Genomic DNA, 7,832 nt, shown 5'->3' with positions numbered 1-7,832 from the left:
TTTGCTCATGCAGTTATTTGGATATAATTATAGGCCAACTTCCATTATATCGGGCAATGAAAGCTCTCTTACAATACATATAATTGTGTGTTGTATAATTTATTATTTGTAAATAAAAGTAAAACAATGGATAAATAATGAATTATATGTTATGTAATGGATTGTATGTAAATAATTGCATTAAATAATAAGTTTACACTTGGCGCCTCATCCCACACGTCGTGCTGACAACATATCGATAGGGTCCGTGTTTCGGTAAAATTCAACACGGATACAAACAGCTTCGCTTTCACACTAGCTCTGCGCAAAATCAGCTTTTTGGTTACACGTACGTGTTGAAATTTTTACCGAACCAACACGGACCCTATCCGGATAAGTTTCGACATGGATCGATTATGAAAAGGCCATTAGATTTCGCATCCACGTACGCTGGTGCTTGATTACGTCCTGCTGAGGCTTTGCGCATGCTTTAAAGGGACACGTTGGCTTCGGGTTGCGCTTTATTGGGCGTTTTTGGGCTATGACAAGCGTTTGATGTAAAATTATTACGGTTGGAAAGATGTTAAAAAAGTAGAATATATAATGATCTACACAAACATGCCTTAGAAATGCTTCGCTTTTGCTAACTTTCTCGAAACAAAACGCTCCGCCATTTATGGGGGTCAAGATTTTGACTCCCATAAATGGCCGCCAAATTCACTAGTTTTATTTCCAGTCGCAGCCTTTGAACTATACGACTGAGCAATTATTAACCATTTTACGAACCCCATTTGTATCTAAAAACAACAAAAAACAGTTCATGAACAAAAATAAAAGGGCCTACGTTGAATTATCTTTTTATAAATCTATCTAAGCAGCAAGTTCAGCCCACGTCCCGGGGCCGAGCGGCTGCCGTCCAGCGGGCCATCATCCCCCGCGGCCAGACCTCCCCAGACGCACTGAACTCCCCGTTCTTGCTCGTACGATGTAGGATTTTAGCGGGGCCAGTCTAGTAATGCGAATACTTTGTACACGAAAGAATGTCTAGTACCCGTTTTACTAATACTAATAGTGCATGTGATTCTGTAGTCGTGTGTCTCTTTTTGCCTCGGGCCTTTGCAGCAAAAAGACGAGATTATTTAATACCAACTAGCGAGTGGAGTTGAAACAAAACTACAGCTAGAGAATTCATCCTCTCATAAAACATCTGCTCAGACATGTCGGAGAGGCGTTTACCGTGTTTACCGCGTAAGTATAGTATGCAATTGCGAGTCACATATACCCCACAGTTCGTTTTTAGATACAAAATTACAGGGACTTTACTTCTCTGTCCTTTCTCTATGCTGTTTGCATGTACATGTAGAGTCACAGGGCAACAGGACAGTGGTGTCTATCTAATACTAGTCCATCGCCATAGGATAGATGTCACTTGTCTTATTTGCCAACATGATCCTTTCTTCGGGGTATACATTCATTGTTTTATAAAATAATGTTTATGTCTATTATGGGGATGTAATTCCTTGACCTTGGTCTTGGACGGTACTATTTGAGGTAGCTCCTGTTTACATTGCTCAGAATCATTTGACAGCAAAATTTACTGTGCGATGCATCTGAACAGGGAGCACATACTGCAAATGGTAGTTGGCAAGGAAAGCTAAAATAAAGTAATACTCTTGTCCACAAAAATGAAGCTTCCATAGGCCATTTTCGAAACCACGGCTTCGGCTTTGGATTCGGCTTCAGACTCCGTCCTCTTGTCTGAATCCCTACGCAAAGCACGCTCAGTATTGTCCAAACATCTGCGGGGCCAAGCTAGCCCGAGCTGAATCCAAAGCCAAAGCCGTGGTTTCAAAAAGGGCCATAGTCTAGAAGAACTCTTTTCAAAAATTACAAAACAAAATCAGAAACGGGGAACAATTTTATTATTTTGTAACATTTTTGTATTGATACTTGATTGCCAGGTCACAGTGAAAGTTGGGTGGTGATGTGATTATTGAAGCCGGTATGGACAAGAAAGAGTACACGTACATCAAAGAAGTTTTCCAAGCACGGTTAGATGACAACCAGCTTCTTCGCAGGACAGGAAAACTCTGCTAATTAGGCCTGGGCGACCAGTGAAAATTACTAATCGACTAGTCGCACCTCCATCCAATAGTTGCGACTACGACACTAGTCGCGACAAATTTTTAATTATCACGATGCACTGTGGCAATGTGTGCCGCAAGCACAATATAGTCTAATTCAAGCGGAAAAGATTGAAGATTTGTGTCACTGATGTCTGACTGTGTTCTGTAAGTAAATTATGTTGTCATGAATAGTAATGAGCGACTAAATTGGTTCACCAAACAGGTAGACACAATTTTTTTTAAACTAAGGATTCAATAGTTGGAGTCCGACACTAGTCGCCCAGGCTTACCGCTAATGGTGCAAGGATGGCTTCTACCCACAGCCGCCATCCCCCCCCCTCCCTAATACCACCACCACTACTACCAACAGAAGAACTTGTAGCAAAACACAAATCCAGATTTTCCACTTCTTAAATTTAATTTCCACAATTTGGCTACAAAAATGTCTGTACAGGTGTGCATAAGACATAAGGTCAGTGCATTATTAGCATTATTGGCAAGTTCTAGAGTTTGTATGTAATCAAATAGAATCTTTGTCACAAATTTATAGGAACTTTATAAAACAATATGGTCAATTTATTGAGACATGTTTTTACAATTCACAGCAGTACACGATGTATTTGCAAACATTAATTAAATTTGTCCTTTGTCAAAGAACACTATAGTCCCATGCAGTATCCTTAGTAATAGTTGGTGTATCTCCTCAATATTTATGCATAAAAATAATAAACCTGTGACAATTTGGGCTAAATTTGGCAATAAAAGCTGCAAGAAACAGTGAAAGAAAAACACCATTGCAGTATAGAAACAAGTCCTTTGACATGCCTCTCATCATGTAGACTTTATCAAGTGAGTTTTATGATCACAAATTAGTAATTACCAACATCTAAGGTATAAAGTCCCTTTAGAGAGACCAATGCCTTACATCGAGTGATTTGGTTGTAAAATGCATTGTATGGTTAGAAAGGATGTTTTAAAAGTAGAATAGAATGACCAACACAAGTATGACTTGAAATTGGGTGGTTTTCCTTTAAAACTTTTACTTATTCGAACTAACATGGTCTGCTAGTCAACAATATGACTAGTTCTAAAACATCATTCTAAAACAGCATTTCATAACAGGCATGTGGTTTGAAATCAAAATACACTTGCAAGGGTTAAGGTTAAAAAATTGAAATGGCACTGTGTTTATCAAACTTGTTGCATCTATGATCCATGTCTCTTTATGAATACAGAATAAAGATATTTCAGATAAATTTATTTGAATACAGATTGTTTATGTTTTTGCATTTTGTTGTTCTTGTGTGTTTTTTGTTACAAAATATCGAAATCTCAAATAATACAATAAATATGATTGTATAAACAATTGGCCATGTACTTCAAACTAAACTTAATCATATGTCGTTGTGATGAAAACAAACTCTGCTCACATCACATTCAATGATTTGTTGACATAAGTAATGTGCAAAAAAAAAAATAATAATAAGTTTAAGTATTGACATGTGTTAATTTAGGAATAAGAATCTACTTGTTGACAACGGGAAATTTTGCCATTTGTTAAACCTGTTTTGCATAAATCATGTGTAAATGAAAGTTGAAACTATCTGGAAATATACCCCTGATTTTACAAACACAGTAACCAGGTAGTGTTACTCTATTTCCAGTACCATTCTGACATGACACATGTTGTCTGTGAAGGCTGGCTGGGTGGCAAAGTCATTTGTTGTGTACATCATGCTGCCCTGGTGTACATGTCATTCCTGTGATGTCGTGCCAACTCTAATGGTGGTCCAGAACAAGGTGCCTCAAGATCTTTTCAAATGTAAACACAAACATTTTTGAAACAATTAACAAAATAAAAATTGGTTATTTGTACATGTATATGGAATATAAAACCCATGCACTTGATGTTGATTCATTAAAGTGACATTTTAGCAAATACTACCTCCCTGCAGCCGATTTCACGAAACTTTACGCAACTGCGTGAGTCCACTTGCGCAATTTTAATGGCGCAAGTTGCTCCATAAACGTTGCACAAGTGGACTTACGCAGTTGCGTAAAGTTTCGTGAAATCGGCTGCTGGTCAAAGACATGATGTTATTAGGATGTGGCTGTTCAGTGTGAAGTATTTTGGTAATGCAACGTTGGCGAAGGAGGCTGTTTACAAGTAACTACAATGAATGAAAGCTTAAATTTGTGTTTCCTTATTAAATGTTTGTTTACACGTTTACTTTGTTTCCTTTTTTTTTTGGGGGGGGGGGGGGGGGGACACAGATCAAAATATCATGTAACAAAACTGGACTGCTTTGACAGTACATGTGTATATTGTTATACATGCACATGCCATTGACAGTATGAAATAATCAGTCTCTTACTGCCAAGTTTGAGAAGCATTCATCCGGCCTTTGTTTGCAGCATGACCTGTCCTGTTGTGTTGGCATCTCCCTACAGTTGGTACAAACCCACCAGCTTGGCAAGAGCTTTGCGGAGGTGGATGATGTGGACTTGGAGGTGCCGGGTTTGATGAGGTCTCCAAGATGCTTACGCCAAGTCCTGGCATCTGCTCACATAGTACCTTCAACAAGAAATTGAAAACCATTGATATAACTTATTATATTAGTTCTCGAAAATTTTATTTTTTATTGTTTGGAAGGTCACACTTCTTTGAAAGAATTCGGGTTGACTTGGGTACGAGTTGACTTGGGTACAATATTTTGGGTAAACTGTTAAAAATATACAAAAAACATTTCATAAATCTGTACTATTTTAAAATGTACTTCTACAATTTTTACAAAAGCCCTCCCCTTCCCAGCCAGATAAACGACTCTTTTAATTGTAGCATCAAAGTAAATTAGGGTAAATTATGCCAAGTCATTAGTACGCTGGGCACTCGATTCAAAACCCCACCCCCATCTATGCACCGAGTGAATAGATCTACAAAATTATATGTAAACTAGTTATAGTACATGTACATTATGTACTCTCACAACTCAGTGCTGCGGCTGTCTCATGGCTGTGAATTTACGTGTCATGTCCACAATAATAACTAACAATAACATTGCATTGGGTATAAACAATCACGGTCCGTTCTCTCTCTCTCTCTCGTCGGCTAGTCCATGTCCCACTACATTATTCTTACCCTGATTGGCGAGGTGTCCTTTCCTTCTTTTTGGACGTGTCTTCAATCATCTCTTTGCGTAGAGCAATGAGCTGAATCTGTGTTTTTCGGCGATCCATTTTGACAGCAAAATGGTGTGTTTACATTTCACACAACGTCGTATGGTAGAGAACGGTATATTACCTCGTGTTCTTCTGGTAGGTTTAATAGGCCATTGGCTACGGCGCCAGCCTAACTGCTGTGCATCGCGCATAAACGGACGATCGTTTTGACGGCTTGAAAAACGTATATATTTCGCGGGCCATGTTTCGGGGTCAGAGGTCAGTGTTTTTTTTTTTTAATTACCATTCACTAATTACAACACATTAAATGTGTTTTATTGCAAGAACAACTCTTAATAAGTATAAGGAACACCCTCAAACGTGAAATTTTGTGAAATCTGAAGGCAACGTGTTCCTTTAAGTCGTCACCAATGTTGTCTGCACGATTCGAGGACCCCAAAACTATAGTGTTGACGTTCGTTTGGAAAAACCAAAACCGTCACGACGTGAACTTATGCCTTTAAAGGCGCACGCGGCACCCAGATGTCATACACGACCTCATACAACTGCACTCGAGAAAAAATACCAGCGCGAGTGGAGAAGCAGGGAAGCGCCTTGACTAAAGGCTAAAGAGCGGTTCATACTCGCTGCGACTGCGTTCACGCCCCCGACATTTCGAATTTGGATTTAACGTTCACACTTCATCAAAAAAATAAATAAATACGCATTAAGTTTGCATTCGCGCGCGGCAACGAACGCGTCAACTTGAGTTCATACATTCGTTCGGTTCAAGGGTTTTTCATTAAATAAAATGCCTTCCGTCCAAATCTTTATCGCAAATTTCCCAAATTTCCTTCCATGAAGTCACTGTCCTTTTTACATCTCGGTATTCTTTCAAGCTTGTGTTACACATATTTGGAAAAAGAAGCACAGTTTTCATATTTTCGTATCAGGTTCTTGCCATTATTCACTGAAATTGCGTCTACGCATCGGACAAAATGTAAAAATATTTCAATACGTCCGACTATACGCATCCGATTAGTGTGTGGGTCATTCCATGTCAGACCAACGCACTTTTTTACCTCATGTCTTCCTATTTTGATAAAAATTGCTGTGCTTGTAGGTCCTAATGAGCAATGAATGCACACCAATTTTCAGCCCGATCGGACTTTCCATGTGGTCAGGGCAGAAACCACTAAAATCTGACATTTGTAAGGTAAAAACCACCTTTTTGGTAAAAATATGTCATAACCATGTAAATTTTTATCACATATATGCAAATTTGGTATCAAATTGATGAGAATTGCATGCTCAAATCAATTCTTTCATCAAAAATAAATTTTCTGAAATGTAGGTCACTGTAATCTTTAATATGTTATCGTGACCTTTGACCCCGTTTTTGAAATAACGCATCATTCCAAAAGTCAATGAAATTAAATCACTTGATAGAGCATGTCATCCTCTATTAGAATCCACTAAGAAACAACTGGGCTCTTCAAAATTTACAACTTTAAGACTATTTTTATACAGTTGGTAGGTTACAAATTAGTCAATTTATACATGTACTTTACTTTATAAAATGAATAGGGTAGATTGCCTTAGCTTTCGATCCAATCCGGACCTTCTTCAGAGGCATAAAACAAGAACAAACAAATACATATCCATTTATAGAAAAACAGAGGGGGAAAGGGATTAAAGAAAGGATCCAGAAATGCCTCAATTTTTATGGTTTATAAACCATTATTTTTAAACCATGATTTTCGTGCTTCTATTTTTATGGTTTATAAACCATGATTTTCATGCTTAAATTTTCATGGTTTATAAACCATGTTTTTATGATGACCCAATTTTCATGGTTTATAAACCATGATTTGTAAACCATGAATTTGATGCTTCATTTGTTCTGGTTTATAAACCATGTTTTAAAGATGCGTAAAATTTCCATGGTTTATGAACCATGATTTATAAATGTTTGTTGCATGTTCATGGTTTGTAAACCATAAACTTACACACACCAAATACTACTGGTATGTAAACCATTAAAAGGATTTGGCAACACTTTCTATGGTTTACATCTAATGGGAGACTTTCTGGGACGATAGAGGGCAGCAGACTTACCGGGTAAATCCATTGTTCTCAGAATTATGCGCATGTTCAGAACTACGTAAACAATGGAAATTTACCCGGTATGTCTGCTGCCGCCTAGCGTTGGAAAGTCTCCTATTGCTATAAACCATGGTAAAAACAAGCCTTAAAAATGCCAAACAATTAATTGACAGACGGCGCCCCATATCTAAATACCACTGTAAATGTAAATGGAGGGACGATCTCTCACACGCAAGACCAAGTGACTTTTAAGATTTTAAAAGGTTGGTGAGATAAATAAAAAAATTAAAAAAAGTTTTTGATTGTGAACATTATTTGAAACCCATGACACCAGGAAATTTGATCACCGGTTGCAAAAGACTATCACCGATTATTAAATGCCTCTTTGGCGTTCCATAAGATTAGTAGGATTGTGGGATTTGAAAATAGGGGAGACAATCTAGAATTTGCGCTCCACAAATG

Source organism: Asterias rubens, chromosome 19, assembly GCF_902459465.1.
Source record: "Asterias rubens chromosome 19, eAstRub1.3, whole genome shotgun sequence".
Classification (NCBI taxonomy): domain Eukaryota; kingdom Metazoa; phylum Echinodermata; class Asteroidea; order Forcipulatida; family Asteriidae; genus Asterias; species Asterias rubens.
The sequence above is the reverse complement of the archived record's forward strand: the minus strand, read 5'-3'. Positions refer to the sequence as shown.